This window comes from Papio anubis, chromosome 7 (assembly GCF_008728515.1).
Source record: "Papio anubis isolate 15944 chromosome 7, Panubis1.0, whole genome shotgun sequence".
Taxonomy (NCBI): Eukaryota; Metazoa; Chordata; class Mammalia; order Primates; family Cercopithecidae; genus Papio; species Papio anubis.
Window position 1 is genome coordinate 88198091 of NC_044982.1, and position 18088 is coordinate 88216178.

Here is an 18088-nt window from a genome sequence, read left to right on the forward strand (position 1 = left end):
CCTACTAGGGATTTTCAAGATGTTTGGCTCTTCTGAAGCCTGGACATTATACACACAAGTTAGAGCCAAGCACAACTGCTTTAGCTTAAAACAGACTCTGCCTTCCATAAGTAAGCCTCAACACAATGGCTGTAATGTCTGTGTGCTTGCTGGCTTGTTTCCTGTGATCTCTCCAAGCATATCACAAGTCACTCACAAGCCACATGCAAACCCAGATGCACAGAACCCCGCCCCCAACGCCCCCAACCTTCCCTCCTGATGGTGAGCCATGGGCACTTAATTTATCAAAGTTCAAAGAGGCCATATAGGTGCCAGGCATCCTGCTGCAGCTTGTGGTCTTTGGCTCCATTCGAGTTGCTGGAACATTTATCTAACAACCCCAAGGTGTCAGAGCCACTAACACTGTGCTGAGGGCAGTGCAAACTAAAGGGCTTTGAGGAAGGGAAACTGTGTAATCTGAACCCAGGGCCAGTTAGCATGGAAACAACACAGCCATCTGCAGAGACAAGCCCAGCCCTCTTAACTGTCAACCCAAGATCAGTCAAGGGCTCCAAGATGCAGGTTCTGCCACTCCCAAATGGCACACACATCTTTCTCCACCAAGTGGCTGCTTATGAACAACTGGGCAGAAAGCATGCACCTACTCCCTTAGGTCCATGACAACAGGGCAGGTGAGGGTGGAGGTGGAGGTGGTGGCAATAGTGGAGATGGTAGAGCTTGTGGAGATGGTGGTTGTGGAGGAAGTGGTGATGACGATGGCGAGGAATAGCAGTGGACAGACCCATCCTGGTTCAGATGGAGCTGGGTTGGCACTCCTTCCTGCAAGAGCATGACCAACTACACCACTGGATATTATACTTAAGGAATTTTCTGATAGATTTAACACTTCAGAGGCACAACTGCCCCTTCTTACTAGAGCTTAAAGAGCACACCATAACCTGGGCCCAACATCAACCTGTCTTCCTTCTGCTCACTTTTCCTGGGGTTCCACCAATTTCTGTGGCTGTTGACTCCCAAGTCTGTATCTTCAGCCTAGAGCTGTTCCCTGAGCCTCAGCTCCTACATGATAGTTCTTCAGGACATCCTGTGTCTGTTCTGTGATCAAACTTAGCATGTCCAAATGAGCTATTTTTTAACATCCATCCTGGTCTCAAACCTACCATCATTCTACATTCTCTATCATGATGAATCCATGCAGACACGAATCAGAAATTTCTACTATGCCCCACACTCATCATCACCACCTCCCCTACCACCACTCTACCATCACCTCTTCCACCACCTCCATGACCTCAACCTCCACCTTCACCTCCACTTCCACCCCCACACCCACACCCACCACCTTCACCTCCACCATCACCACTTTTATCTCCTTTACCTCTGCCACCACCACCACCAATATAAACACTATCAACATCACGTCCACCTCCACTTCCACCACCACCATGACCTACACTTCCACTTCCACCTCCACCACCCCCATCACAACTTCCACCACTGTCACCAGAAAATTCCTAAGTATAAGATCCATGGTGTAGTTGGGTCATGCTCTTGCAGGAAGGAGTGCCAACCCACCTCCACCTTCACCTCCATTTCTACCTCCACCATCTCCACCTACACTACTTTTACCTCCACCTGTACCACTACCAACATAAACACCATCATCAACTCCACTGCCTCATCTTCACCTCTAGCTTCACTTTCACCACCATCGCATCACTGTCACCTCTAGCTTCCATCACTACCACCACCACCACCAATACCACCTCCACCTCCTCCACCACCTTCACCTCCATCATCTCCACAGTCTTCACCAACATCTCCACCTCCATCTCCAACACCACACACACACGCACACACTCCTACTGGGTCAGGTCACCTAGGTCTAGTGATTCTTTCTCCTTTCTCTGGAGTCTGCCCCTGTGTCAATCTCGCCATATCCAGCTCTGCACTCTTCAGCTCCCTCTCCTCCCATCTGGCCTAGACACAGCTGTTACAGTGACCTTTCTAGAGGGCTTAAAGCCTGCAATGACTTCTTACCACATGCCCCCAGACTTCCCCAAATGTGCCCTAAAAGAAAGAGTCTTGATCAAATTTGGGAAAAGCTGAGTTAAAAACTTAAATGCTTGTGTTTATTGCAAGCTTTGTCACAGATTTTAATATAAATGGGTATTGAGCCACATCTAGAGGAAGAATAGAGTTTCCCATAACTTGCTGGGACTCCTTAGGGAAAAGTGGATACTAAGCCACCTCTTTGGCTCTTGCTTCCCCTTCTCTGCCTTAAAAACCCTTATTCTGCTGATAAGAATAAGGGTTCCTTACACACCTTCCAAGGTGAATGTGGTCAGCCCCTCTCTACTCCTTCCTCATTCCTTCTCCAATACTATAATCATCTGTCTCCATTTCTGATTGCCCCCACTGGTCTGGAAGCGCCCTAAAGCAGGTAACAGTAGTGATCCTGGGCCAACACAGCAATCAAGAAATGGTGTGTGTCCCTTTCGCATTTGTGGAGTAACTGTTGAATGTTTACTGATCTGGGCAAGAAAAACCAGTGGTCTACTAGAGTGACATGTGGTCTACTAGAAGCAAAACCAGTGGTCTACTAGAGTGACATGCCCACCCTCTGCATCTCAGGCCCTCTTCTCCCTCCAACACCTCAGTTCACTGCCCCAGACCCTGCCTCCTCCCCTCCATCAATGTTGCTCTTACTCATTTCACCAGTGACTGGAACCACTAACTCCCCCTGGCATATTTCTTCTTTCAGCCAACTCAACCTCTCAGCAGAATCCTACACAGTCCACCCACTGGTCTCGCTGAGACACTCTCCAGTCCAGCCCCTGCCTGGTTTTCCTCCCACCCCTCTGGCTACTACTCTGTCCTGGTCACCTTTACTGGCCTGGGCCTCTCTACCCTTCTGGCCAATGCTGGTGTCCCTTCAGGCTTGGCCCTAGTTCTCCTCATCCCCTGCTCTGGGCTCTGTCCAGCAGCAGTTTCCTGACCCTTCCCAGCTTCTCCATAGCTGTGACTATCCCCATCCTCTGATGACCTCTCATGATGTGTCTGCCCCAGACTTCTCCTTGGACCTTCCAGTCTGATCTCACTAACTGCCCAATGGACTAATGTCCTTTAATATCTCACTGGCACCTCAAACTCAGTGTTGCCCAAATCTTAACTCTTGATCTTCCCCCTCCAACCTAATCTGCCTCTGGTATTTTCGCATCTCCCTAGATGGCTCGTCCATCTGGCTTAGCTCCATGGCTTGGCCAAAGTTAGCTCCTCTACATAAATGTATTTTATAAATTCCTCTTATAAATGTATTTTATTGCAATAAGAATAATAAATGTGTGATCTGCACTTTTAAAATACCATGTATAGGCCAGGTAAGGTGGCTCATGCCTGTAATCCAGTTTGGGAGGCTGAGGCGGCCAGATTGCTTGAGCTTGAGACCAGCTTGGGTAACATGGTGAAACCCCATCTCTGCCAAAAGTACAAAAATTAGTCAGGCATGATGACGTGCACCTGTAGTCCCAGCTACTTGGGAGGCTGAGGCAGGAGAATCACTTGAGCCCAGGAGGTGGAGTTTGCAGTGAGCCAGGATCATGCCACTGTACTCCTGCCTGGGTGACAGAACAAGACCCTGTCTTAAAAAAAAAAAAAAAAGTAATAATCTTGGTTTACTGAAACTCTTTGTTATTGATTAGCAAATCCCCATTTCCCCCTGCTCCAGCCCCTGGAAATCACCATTCTACTCTCTGCTTCTATGAGTTTCACTATTTTCAATATCTCTGATGTAAAATCATGAAATATTTGTCCTTCTGTGACTTGTTCATTTCTCTTAGCATAATGTCTTCCAGGTTCATTTACGTTATTGCAGACAGCAGTATTTTCAGCTTTTTCAAGGCTAAGTAATATTCCCTCGTGTGTCTATACCACATTTTCTTTATCCATTCATTCTTTGAAGACTCTTAGATTGTTTCCACATCTTTGCTAGTGTGACTCATGCTGCACTGGCACAGGAGTGCAGATGTCTCTTCAAGATCCTGATTTCAGTTCTTTAGAACAAATACCCAGTAGTGGGATTGTTGGATCATAATAGCTCCATTTTTACTTTTTTGAGGAATCTCCATACTGTTTTCCAGAGCGGCTGCACCATTTTGCACTCCTACCCAGTGTGTGAAGGTTCTAAATTCTCCACACCTTTGTCAACACGTATCTTTCGGGCTTTGGTAATAGCCATCTTGACAGGTGTGAGATGCTATCGCTTTGTGGTTTTGGTTTGTGTTTCCTGGTGATTAGCAATACTGAGCATTCTTCCCAGTCCACCTGTTTCTCTTGATCCTCATTGCCACCAGCCAATCCAAACACCAACCTCTCTATTGCTTGCATTCTTGTGGCAGCCTCCAAACAGGTCTCCTGGCATGCTCCTACCACAAAAGGCAGCAGCCTCACCCTTCTTGGCAGATCAGCAAGAACCTTCCTTCTTGCCTCCTGGAGGTTCAGGGCTCTTAGACATTCTGCTTGTGTCGTGCATAATAGAACTTGCTTTAGTTTCCTGGGGTTGCCAGAACAAATACCGTAGACCGGGTGGCTTAAACAATGGATATTTATCATCTTACCGTTCTGGAAGCTGGAAGTCTGAGATCAGGGTGTCAGCAGGGCTGATTCCTTCTGGGGGCCATGAGGGAGAATCCGTCCCAGGCCTGTCTCTCTCCTGGTGGGTTGCTGGCTATCTTTGGTGTTTCTCGTCTGGTAGACCCCTGCCTTCATCTTCACGTGCCATTCTTCCTGTGTGCGCATCTGTATCCAAGTTTCTCATCTTTATAAATTCACCAGTCATATTGGATTAGAGGACTACACTATTCCAGTATGGCCTTTTCCTAATTTAACTAATTACATCTTCAATGACTCTATTTCCAAACAATTAGGGCAAGTTCTAAAGTACTGAGCATTATGACTTCAACTTCAGTTTTAGGGGCAGATCCTGTCCACAGGTCCAAAGAGGAGGCCACAGAGCCCTGGGTCAGCTGGCCAGGAATGAGTGGGGGTCTCTCTGTGGTTGGTAGCATATGGATAGGGCAAGCACCCAGTGTGGAAGGCATATGGTGGAGTGAGACCTTCAGGCCCTGCCTGGCCTAGGAAGGTTACTTTTGAATGAAGGGACCTTCACCCACCTCCAGAGAAGGCGGGGATCTCCACTATATCTCTGGTAAGGAGACTGAGTGGGGGCCTCCACAGGGCTCCCCAGACCTCTTGCCAGCTCAGCTCTGACCGCCCCAGTCACCAAAAAGCTCTGGGGATGAAGCTGGGTGGCCGCTCACCTTGGCAGGGCCATGGCTCTGGCACCTTACTTATCCACTACCTGGAAGGTGCCAGCCCTCCCCCTCCTCATTCACTCTGTCACCAAGAACTGAGGGCTGGCCAGAGCCTTCCCAGCACTTGCAAGATAAATGGGAGTGAGCAGACATTTCTGTGGCCCGACTCCCTTTCTGTGGCTGCCTTGTCCACTTCAAGGTCCGCAGACTCCACTCCAGAAGAGTAGCAGTGCGAAGAGAACTTCTCTCAACACAGAGGTGTACAAAGGGTGCACCCACGACAGCTGCTCCAGGTCGCTGGGAACCCATGGTCTGTGTGAGCCTTGGCACCTGGAAGGCACGGAGGGCCCTTCACATTGACATTTTATCTCCATTAAAGATGGCAGAGGGATTCCTGCAGAGGCCATCCTTTGAGGTTGGCTCATCACAACCACAAGTCCTCCTCTTCCCTCCCATACAGCTGGGCTCCCAAGATTTCAAGAGTGCCCATAGCTGGCAAACTGCAGCCTGGGCACAAACAGGTGCTCAATAAAGGCCTCCTGGCTGCTTCTTTGTTCCCCATTGACATGCTCAGCTTCCTCCTAGGACTCCCTCTCAAAGTATGATTCTCTGATTATCTTTAGCTGACCTCTCTCCCAAGTTCCCCTGTGCTGTCTCTGGCCAGGGTAACAGTATCACAGCTTTCAGTTGCCTCAGCCAGAGATGTTGACTCCTCATAGCCTGTCCTCTCTGAGGCCCCTAGCTTCTGTCTCCCTGTTTCCCTTGAGCCCTGCCGTATCTTTCCATGCAGAGAACCTCCCGTCAGGCCTGAACATGGCCTTGTCCTTAGCATGATGATGGCCTTTGCTCTTGGCTCCACCCTGGTGGGTTCTTTCCATCCCATCCAACTTCCTCTCTGTCTCAAAAGCCCCAGGACAGCTTGAGAGCCTGTACCAGCCGATGGTACACTGTTTGGACATGCATAGTCTGGCCTCTGCCTCTTTGGCTTCACTTCCCCTGGCCAGCTTGCACCATCCCCTAAACATCCATGCCCTTCACCTCCTGACTCAACCACACCAAGCCACTTTCTATCCCACACCAGGTCATGCCGTTTCCTACCATTGTGCCTCTCACCACTATGTCCCTCCTTTTTGGAACACTCTTATTCTAGTCCTCTAGCCCGTGAACCCTTATTCATCCTCTGAGGCCCAATTCCAACGTTGACTTCTGTGACATCAGCCTGAGTCACCCCACTCCTTCATGTCTCCTCCCAGAGCAGGTTGGAACCTCATCCACACTGGATTTGTCACTTCCTATTGTGATCCTTTGTCAACCAGCCAGTCTCTCCCACAAGAGTCCCAAAAGTTCTCAAACGTCAGTGTGCACAAAATCACCTGCCAGCATGATAAACAGCAGGTCACCTGGCTCCACGCCCGAGATTCCAATTTGGGGCCCAGGAATGAACACTTTCACAAACATACCAGGTGATCTTTGTGCAGGTGATCTTGGGGCCCCACACTAGAGCTGCTGCTCTCGTCGGTTCTAGGCTTGACGAATCTTGTCTTCTTCAGGGGTAGGCGTCCCCAGCTCTAGCTCAGCGTCCATCACATGGAGTAATAAGTGAAAGACCTCAGCTCACAGCATGGCTTCCCCCCTTCTGCCAGCCAAGTGGCTATGGCAGGCTCCATAACTCCTCTGAGGTTCAAGAAAGACTTCCACCAGGCCCGGCTCACAGAGCTATGCGGAGGATTCAGGAACATAAAAACCTCAGGTACAACATCTGGGCCAACTACATGATCAGTGAATATGGTTGAATCTATAGTGACATATGCTTCTTATAGTTTTCAAAATGTGCTGAGGCCTTACTCTAGTCATGCAATGGGATATCTACTTGCGAACAGTCATAGGAGGAAAAAAATCCCTTCGTCCCCTCCCTTCTTAGGTATCAGTGGAGTTTACAGTCTGTTCCGAGTTCCCCCAGGTGTCCTGCCAAGTTCTAGGAGGATGGGTGTTGATGCATAGGGAAAAAGGCACTGATATTTCCCAAGAAGAAGACAAAGGGAGGAGAGTGTTTCCAGCCTGCTGCATGTCCCCTGTGGTGGGGACAGGCCCTGAGGTAGGGACCATGGGGAGCTGCGGTGTTCCAGGGCCTGTACACACTGTACACACTAGCCAGCAGAAATCACCTTTTCCCCACAGCCCCTCCCAGAAGGTTTGAGGAACAGCAACGAGACTGGGGCTGGAACAGAGACTGAATGAAGGCCAGAGCCATGGGGAAAAAGGTGGAGGAGGTATGGCGGGGCTCAGGCAAGGGCAGCCACTGGGGGGTGTGGGTAGAAGAATGTCACCATCTGATTTCCACTATGAAACCATCACTCTGGCCGTTTTCTCAAGACTGGAATATGGGGAGAAATAGGGAGGCTGCTTGAGAGCTCGCATCATTCAGATGTGAACTGATGATGCTTAGACAAAGTGAAGGTGGCAAACCTGATGAGAAGTGGGTAGTTCCAGAAAGATCAACAGGGTTTCCTGGCAATAGGATATGGGGTGTGAAAGAAGACAGAAGTCAAGTTTGAATGGGTTTCTGTTGCTTGCAGCCAAAAGAGCTGAGTCCTGACACTGGGTTCCTTTGCTTTCCCCAGGAGCTGGAGGTGCTCTCTTCCAGCCGACTCCCCACTGGGCCCAAGGAAAGCCTGGTAAGATGCTCCCTCAGAAGCCACCCAGGGCCCCATGAGGAATTAGAAGTGATGACTAAGCCAAAGAATTGAATGAGTGAGGCTGTTTACATACAGAAGCCCAGAGTCAGACAGAACAAAAGGTGTGAATGAGAAATCCAGGAAATCGGCCATGAACCCAAGAGCTCCTCCGGGTTCAGCACACTTTCCCACACATTGTCAGCAGCTGCAAGGCCCATCCTCTGTGGCTGAAACTTTTCGGTGAAAGCACCAGACCACACACATCAGCCTTTATGACTGTGCTGGTGTGGTGGAAGCAGTACTCACCTACCCTCTCTGTGAGCACTCCAGATTTCCCAGCCTCCCTAGTTATGAGGCCAAGTCATGTGACTAATTCTGACCAATGGACTGTGAGCACCAAAGATGGGTTTTACTTCCAGGACAAGCAGTAGGAGGCAGTGTGTGTCCTCCATCCCTCTCTTTCTGTGTTACAGTGACCTCGGGCAAAATGGACTCATCTTGGATCCTTGAGTCACCAAATGGAGAATAACTATTGCCCACTCTTGCTGGGCCTTATAGGAGCAAGAAATAAACTTTTGTTTCTTACAAGGTTAATTTATTGCCAGAGCATGGCATGGCATAGCTGTGGCAAATACAATTGGGTAAGGACTTGGACACCAATTTAAAACAACAATACAAGGGTAAGTCACATTCATATATTACTTTGCAGTTTAAAAGAGCTTCTGCTTATTCTCGTTTGATACTCACCTGTTCTATGAACTAGGTAGGTCTATCTGAATATTTTCAAATGGACACCTTCTGACTGGATTCAAAAACAATTAGAGAGAAATCAATAGATTTCCTTTGTAGAAAACAAAGTGTAAAAGACAACTTTTTAAATCATACTATTAAAAGTTAATATAGACATACAGACAAACTTACTAGAAACAAAGCAGGACCTACTGAGAAAGCTATGAACTTAATTGAGGGAACTAAAATTTTAACAAATAATGAGTTCTTGATTAGGAAGATTCAGTATCGTAAATACAAAAACTCTTCCAAATTAACATATGAATGTAACATACTTTGAATCAAAACCCTCAGATGACTTTTTGAGAGGCTTGATAGTATGAATACGAAGTTTTTTTTGGAAAATGAAGAGGTGATAGTAATTTAAACATTGTGTGTGGGAGAGGGCACAGTGCACTACTAGATATTATAACAAAGCTAACCTTAAACCACAGCCATCAAGGTGAGCTCTAATGGAGAAATAAACATAACAACAAGATAGAGTAAAAAGTCTGCCAACAGACTCCAGTACTTCTTATTCCAAAGGGATTTGAAACCGAAGCTTAACAATTTTCAAACTCTGGGGTACTCCACACATTCCCAGGGTAACAGTGGCTTATTATGGCAAAGATTCTCACTAGAATGGCCTGAGATGGAAAGGAAGGTGTGTTAAAGTGTGTGTGACTTTGAAAAACTGCCTCCACACATATACATATTCCTAAAACGCAAAAAATGATTAACAGTTCAAGATACTGCTTACTTCTGCAAGAGAAGAAAAATAATGAAATCAGAAAGACTTCAAAGGTTCTTCAAAGACTTAATGATGTTCTATTTATTATGTTGAGTGGTAGGTAGATGAGGGTTTCTTTTTTTTTTTTTTTTGAGATGGAGTCTCACTCTGTTGTCCAGACTGGATAGCAGTGGCGCAATTTTGGCTCACTGCAACCTCTGCCTCCCGGGTTCAAGCGATCCTCGTGCTTCAACCTCCAGAGTAGCTGGGACTACAGGCACACGCCACCACACCCAGCTAATTTTTTGTATTTTCATTAGAGACAGGGTTTTACCATGTTGGCCAGTCTGATCTCGAACTCCTGACCTCAGGTTATCTGCCCATCTCAGCCTCTCAAAGTGCTAGGGTGACAGGTGTAAGACACTGCACCCAACCCATTATATTATTCTTTATTCCTTATATAGACAATCTACACATTCTTTGTATGTATGAAATATTTCCTAGTACATTTTAAAACCCCTGAGATGTATTGATATCCCTCCCAGGAAGATGTATCCACTCCATCTTCAGTTAGAAATCAATGAATTAATAAATCAATAGTAAAATGATAAAATATCTTAAAGAATTATAGCTTGAGGCATTATCCATGATTCACCGTATTTTGCACACACACACAAAAAAAAGGTGATGAAGATGAGGTCCAGTGCTTTCATAAAAACAAGTGAGGAAATAACTTTTAGTGTCATGCTATTCTTCCCCTAGCACTTTAACCTCCCTACCATACTGTACAAAAAAGGCATAGACTTCCAATACAGCTGCAATCACCATTTAGAACTGTAATGGAAAAAAACAATAATTTTTCTCCTTTTCATTTTGAGATGGAGTCCTACCCTGCCACCGAGGCTAGAGTGCAGTGGTGTGATCACAGCTCACTGCAACCTCTGCCTCCCGGGTTCAAGCAATTCTCCTGCCTCAGCATCTCGAGAAGTGGGGACTACAGGTGCGTGCCAACACACCCAGTTAATTTTTGTATTTTTAGTAAAGATGGGGTTTCACCATGTTGGCCAGGCTGGTCTTGAACTTCTGACCTGAAGTGATCCACCCACTTTGACTTCCCAAAGTGCTGGGATTACAGGCGTGAGCCACCATGCCTGGCCAAAAACAAAAACAAGTTTCAACAATTTTTAAACTCCCTATAGAAACAGAAGATTATAAATTCTATATGGAAAACTCAACAAAAATTTACTGAAGGACATTTTTAAAAAGACACGAATAACTCCATGTTCCTCAATGGAAATGCTCATTTTTATAAAAGGCTCATGTCTCCCCCAAATAGTGTACAAATTGAATAAATTGCCAACCAATATCTTAAAGGATTCTATGGAATTTGCAAAACGGGTTCTATTTTAAATATATCTGAAAGAAGAGCCAGAAGTGTCTGAAAAATAAGATAATTGAAAGGTTCTTGAGATATTGGATATCAAACTATTCTATAAAGTTTTAGTTATTAAAGCATTGTGGTATTGGCAATAGGATAGACAAATTGATGGGAAAAAAACCCCAGCAAATCTTGAAATGAACTCATAGTACATGGTAGAGGTAAGACCCTGTCTTAAAAAAAAAAAAAAATTGAGCTACTCAGATCCCTAACACAACACTATATACAAAAATAAAATTCAAATGAATCAAAGAATCAATTGCAAAAAATAAATTTATAAAAGTATTAGAAAAATATATAGGAACATATCTTCATACCTAATACGCAGAAAGTTTTGCTAAGCAAGATATCAAATCCATTAGCCATAAAGTAAAATAATGACATATTCAACTACCCACAAATTTTAGAAGTTCTATACATTAATAACATCATTTTCTAAGTTTAACGGTGAGAGAGACTCAGGGAGAAATTATTTGTAATGTGTATGATAAATAATCCCAATTCACAAACTATAAAAAATTTTAAGAATTAATAAAAGAAAAAGAGCAACCTGGGCAGAATAACCAGGCAAAAGACACCAAAACACAATTCACAGAAGTACAAATGTTACACTTAAAAACGCAAGTTCAAACAGTGAGATGACATTTAAAAATGTACCAGATTGGCAAACATTTTTAAAGATTGATAAGATAACATGTGGGTTAGGTTATGAAAGAAAGGAATCCATCACAAGGCTGCATCACAAGCTCTCAGAGTATGGAATGGGCACCCTGTTTTGGAGGGCATTGAGCAATGCCCAGTGACCAAACAGGCGGCCCTCTGATCCAGTAATCTCACAGTTAGGAATGTACCTGACCCAAATCCTCACACCATGCACAAGGCTACACATTCAGGAACATTCCCCGCGGTATTGCTAATAATAGCTAAAGTTGGAGAAACTTAAATATCTCTTAGAATGGGACTGGCCAAATAAATGATGGTGTATGACTCCTATGAAATATCATGCAATCATTTATAAGAATTAGGTGGTTCTAAATGTACAGAACCAAAACGAGACCAAAGCCATATTCTTAAATGCAAGATAGAGCCTCAAAATAATACATTTGTTATGACCCATTTTTCAAGTGCCTATATATATATATATATGTACAATATTTGTAATCATAAGTAGGCCTTTAGGGAGGGAGGGAGATAGATAGATAGATAGATAGATAGATAGATAGATAGATAGATAGATAGAAACAAAGAACTAGAATGGTCCTCACCAACGTGTTACTCTAGCAAGAGAAATCAGATTGAGAGTGAGGTGGGAAGATGGGATCTGCGATGAAGAACTTTTAATAATCTATGTTTCTCTTGCGTGAAACATTTTAAAAAGATATGTTAAAAATAGTCAACGAATAGTAAGTGAAGAATTATTTTAAATTTTTAAAAAATTATTTCATTTAAGTTTTTAAATCTCTAAATATATTTGCAGCCATCTTTCCTTTGTAAAGATACAGAACCATAAAATGACCATGTAATCTGAACCATGCAAAGCAATCTTAGTGATTAAGAGGGAGAACCCACCCTAAATCTCCTCTGAGAAGGGAAACAGGACTGGGTCTTGAAGAGAAACCTACAAGTTTTTCTTTTTTCTTTTTTTTTTTTTTGAGATGGAGTCTGGCTCTGTCGCCCAGGCTGGAGTGCAGTGGTGCGATCTCGGCTCACTGCAAGCTCCGCCCCCGGGGTTCACACCATTCTCCTGCCTCAGCCTCCCGACTAGCTGGGACTATAGGCGCCCGCCACCACACCGGGCTAATTTTTTGTATTTTAAAGTAGAAACAGGGTTTCACCGTGTTAGCCAGGATGGTCTCGATCTCTTGACATCGGGATCTGCCCGCCTCGGCCTCCCAAAGTGCTGGGATTACAGGCGTGAGCCACAGCATCCAGCCAAGTTTTTCTTAATATACTTCTGTGTTATTGGATAGTTGACAATGAGCCTCAGAATTTTTAAAAGAAGAAAAACACATGCAGAAAAAGAGAAAATCATCTGACAATACCATTGTTTTTTAAAAGAAATACTTAAAATGCATATACATGAAAATATTTTATTGGATTATTGAATTATCTTTATTGGATTTTTAAAATTATGAAGTAATACATGTCTGCAACAATGAAACAAGCCAAGGATGATGAAGAGAATGTTACCATTTCTGCATTTGTTCGGTTTCACTGCTCTATGTGAATATTTGCATGTCAATGCCACACTGTTTTGTTAAAACAGTTTTAAAGCTGTAATATCTCCTGAGGCAAAATACTCCCCTCACACCATTATTTTATAAGATGTTCCAGGCTATTCTCAGACTTTGTTCTTTTCAATTACCTTTAAGATATATTTATTTAAAGATATACTATAGGGATTCCATTTAAAATCACATTTCATTTTCATTTTTATACAATTTTGACTTTCTATTTAGGTATATGATATGTCTGTCCAGTGTTGTTTTAATTTCTTTAATACAGTTGTATAATGTTCTTCAGTAGGTGTTAGATTCTTCTTGCTAGTTTTGTTCCTATGAATGTTGCAGAATTTTAAATAACTAAGATGAGTAGGAGCTTTCCATTTTCATTTCTAACTAAATTTTGACAATAGAGAAAGGCTATTTATTTTCGTATATTTACCTTGTATCCAGCAAACTTGCTACATGTTCTACTCAATACTAAGTTTTTAATTACTCTCTCAAGTTGTCAAGATATGCAATCACGATAATTGCATATAAATATAATTTTGTCTGTTTCTAATATTTATATTTTTAATTTAATTTTCATGTTTTATCTTAGTAATAAAAACACATAGTTTTAAAAGTCAAATGATACTAGAAGATTTATAATTTTAAAAAGCAGTTTCTTGCTACACTCACTTTTTTTGCCACACTTACTTTTTATTCTGAATCTTCAGATGCAGCGACCTTGACTTATTTTAGCTACTTCTTTCAACATTTTCACAGAGTCATATTTCTAAATAACATGTTCATACAAGCACTTTTTTTTTTTTTAGGTTTAGATACTATCAATTGACTTCCTACAATGGGAAAATAAGAATTTAGCTCTCTTATACCACCCCTCACCCACATATATATTCCCCATTCTTCTAATATAGTTTTACCTACCACAATAAACCAATTTTTATATTCACATAGTCATGGATATGTAAATATTATCTATAGTTGTGCCATACACATAGTGACCATCTTTCCTTTGCTTTACAGTTTTTCTTTTCCCTGAAGTTAATAATGGCTTTAGGTTTTTGTTTCTTCCTTCCTTTCTTTCTTTCTTTCTTTGCTTCTTTGTTTTCATGTGTGTGCATGTGTATTGTTGTTATTGTTTTGTTTTGCTTAGCTGTTCATTAACATCTCCTCTGGATACATTCTCCTCTCAATACATTTAAGTATATCCCATAATCTATTAATTTTGTATTTTCTTTTTTCTTTTTTTTTTTGGAGATCTCTTTTTGGTGGCCCTCTATCTTCCTGCTACAAATGGGATCAGCTGCTCTCATAGGCAACTACATGGCTGTAATTTTGGAATTCCATTCACATTAACCTTTCAAAACATCTTTTTGCCTTTCAGTCATGTTTCCTGCTCTCTTATTTTTCATTTTTTCGTGATCTTTTTCTGTATTAATTTACTCTTTGCAGTAGTTAGAAGAGAGATGATGAGAAAGAAGTCATTCCCACTTGTAAAAGTTTTCCAGTAGAGAGAAACATGAACTACTAACCCAAAATGGCAGAAGAGAAAGGGTTAACTGAAAGAGAAAAACTGTGGTCACCCAAGATAAGAAGGTACTATGTGGGAGAAAGTTCCCAGAGATCACACATGGGTGAGCTGGCTTTGGAGAGAGGAAAGTCTTCCCACAAGCATCGACCGGAAGAGCTGAAAGGAAGACTCTGCTTCTGGGAATTTGGCAGACTGGACTATTTGGGTCAACCCTTCTGCAGAACACAATGACAAATGTCAGATAAAATAGGAGAGACATATATTTTGAAGCATCCAAAAGCTGGCTAAATATTAGATCTATTAAAGTTGCCTTTTGACAGTCAAAAATGGTGTACTATTAATAATATCATATGTTGCAACCTAATAGTGAGGAATAATTAGGCCAAACATTTAAGAGAAAGAGGGAGCCCCAGAGAGGAAAGAGCAATACTGGAGTTGCTTTTGTTTTGAGGGCATCTGCTGATCCAGCAAACTTGAACTTTGATTGGTTCCTGATGGTGAAGGGGAAAAAACAAAAGTGAAGAGTATAACAGGAGAATCTCCCCATATTAAATCATGAGCCAAAAAAGCTATACCCTCAGAATAAAAATGAGTCAGTAGTAATCTTCTTCTCCCATCCAAGAGAGGGAATTAAATGAGGCACTGAGCAGAGCAGGAGAGGATAGTGATGTCCTCTCAATATCTGTAATGATAAGTAGGCCTTTAGGAAGATCTGCATCCCAAATTCACATTCCTGGGATGGTCCCAAACTAATCTTAAGTGCAAATTTAGTTTAAAGTACTCTTTGACTAGTAGTGACTTCACACAACTTCAGGAAAAAACAAACAAACAAACAAAAAAAACATGCAAATCCTACAGGGAAACACTTTATCCCACAAATAATTTTTCAAGGACAATGAGTATTATACAATAAAAAATAACCAAGAACATAAGGCAACAAGGCACCATGAGTGAGACCAAATAGAAAGAATGAACAGCAGAAACAAACCCGCAAAAAGTCAGGTACTAGAATCATATGACATGGATTATAAAATAACTACACTTTTTGATGTTAAAAGATTTTTGAAGCTTAAAAGATCCTGCAGAGAATAGGAAACTATAAAAAGTGACATAGCAAATTTGAAATTGAACCAAATGGAACTTCTAGGAATAAAAATAAGGAATAATCATAGGTTAAAACTCAGTCAACAGGTTCGACAAAAGCAGAAAAAGCTGAAGAAAGAATTTGGGAACTGGAAGCTAGGTCAATAGAAATCACCTAGAATGAAGCACAGAGACGAAAAGTGGAAAATATGAAAGAGAAGCTAAGAAATATGGACGATGGAATGAGAAGACCAACATGCATTTAATCAGAGTCAGAGAAGGGGAAGAAAAGAATGGAGAAAAGTCAATATTTGAGGAGATATTAGCTAGACATTTTCAGAACTGGTGGAAGTTTGGAATATGATCCTGGGTAGTGTTCCTCACTAAATACATAACAAAATTTGTTCTGCCGTCATAGAGTTGTGGGTGTTAGTAGGACTTGGGGAATTTAAAATTTTATTAAACCAAGATCACACCACCCCACCCTCTGACTTAAAATCCAGTATCAGTGTGATAACGCATTACAAAATTAGCCCTTACTCTGGATGGGAAATGATGACTTACAGCCCAGCTGAAATGGAGTGGATGAAGTTGTTTAGAAACACCGATATTAGTATAGAATTCCTTTGAATCCTCCCAAAAGAGCCATGAAGGTTCATTTTTAAAAATCAGTATTTTGGTGAAAAAGCATAACTTCCTTAAAGGATGAAAAAGAAAATCCCACAAGGTCCTACATCAACAACCTGGGCCAAGGCGCCAGAAAAACTTCATATACTCTGGTCTTGTCATGAGTTACAATCATTGTTCTGGGAATTTTCTCAGGGGCTTGGCATTTTTCCTTATAAACAAAACTACATATCATTCTTGAAGCTGTCTGCTAACTGGAATGCTGGCAGTTACAGCATCTTTTCCAGGCCAAAGAGCAATGCCCAGTGGTCCCAAGGGGCAACTAGGGGTCTAGGTTTCAGTTTTCATTCCCCAGTGGAGCTACTTTCATTCAGGACACATGTGGAGACAACCAGCTCACACGGACCTCAGAGGGCTTCTTCCTCTACTCCAAAGCCCTGTACTTTTCTCTGCCTGGAGATATCAAAGGTCAAGGGCTAAGGCTTCTGAGGGTCTCTTAGTGTGTACTAAGTTCCTTGAGACTCCTAGCTCAAGTACCCATGGCTGGTACAGCACGTTCCTTGTTTGCAAGTTAATCCTGTGATGAAGTTTATAAGACAAAGTTTGATGACCTCTTGGATAAAGGGATGCAGGCTCAGAGATAGTTTAAATAAACTGAACTAAAAAGGCAAAGAAATAATCATTGGCAAGCTTCCCAGTCATCTTTCTTTTAGTTTCTCTCCCTCTTTTCCTTCCTTCCTTGTTTCCTTTCTGTTAGTAATATCAGGGTAGTTTATCTCTTTATTATCTAGCCTTGATTCCCCACCATGCCTTGAGCAGAGCCCCTGATTCCTTTAGAGATTGATCAGGGAGTCATGTACTCTTCTGCGTCATTGTACCTCTATTGGTAGTGGTGCTGGGCTCTTTCATGTGAATATGAGACTGATCCCTGTAGGACTGGCAGAAGGTGGCTTACAGGTATTCTCAGCTACCTTGAAAGCCTGCTCTCACTGGAGTCTAGGTTCTCTCCTTCTCCAGTGCCTCCCCCTGGCTGCCCCGCACACTCTTCTTCACTCATAAACCTTCAGTCACTCCCCATCGTCTCCAGCCTTAAGGCTAACCTTGTTTGGCTTTCAAGGCCTTCCTCAGTCTAATCCCAATAACAGTCCCCAGCTGATTTCCAGCTCTTATTTCTCTAGTGGTTCTCAACCTGGGGTGCCCTAGAGGGTATTTGGAAATGTGTAGAAGCATTTTCATTGTCATTAGGATGGGGGTGGTACTTACTGGGCAGGGTCCAGGCATGAGAATTACCCTCTAATGCCTGGAACAGTCCCACACACTGAACAATTGTCTCATCCCGATGCCAGTGGTGCCCCTGTTGAGAAACGCTGCTTGATTCTGGCCAAACTTGTTCACTCTCCATCCATCAAACCAGTTATGTGTGTTTGTCACTACTGGCCCAACTCACCTGGAATTTCCCTTCTTTCCTCTCTGCTCTTCTGAGTTCTACCCACTTAGAAGGCACTCATTTTAAAGATATGGCTTGCTTGGACACACAGCTGAAGCCATTCCCTCTAAACCTTCAAAGCCATGATTATCACTGAGAGGCTGACCAGCTAGTGGGAAGTATGTGGACACTGGAGCCACATAGCCCCAGGTTTGAGCCTCATTCTGCCACTTTACCCATGCGGCCCGAGGGGAGCCACTTCCTCTTGCT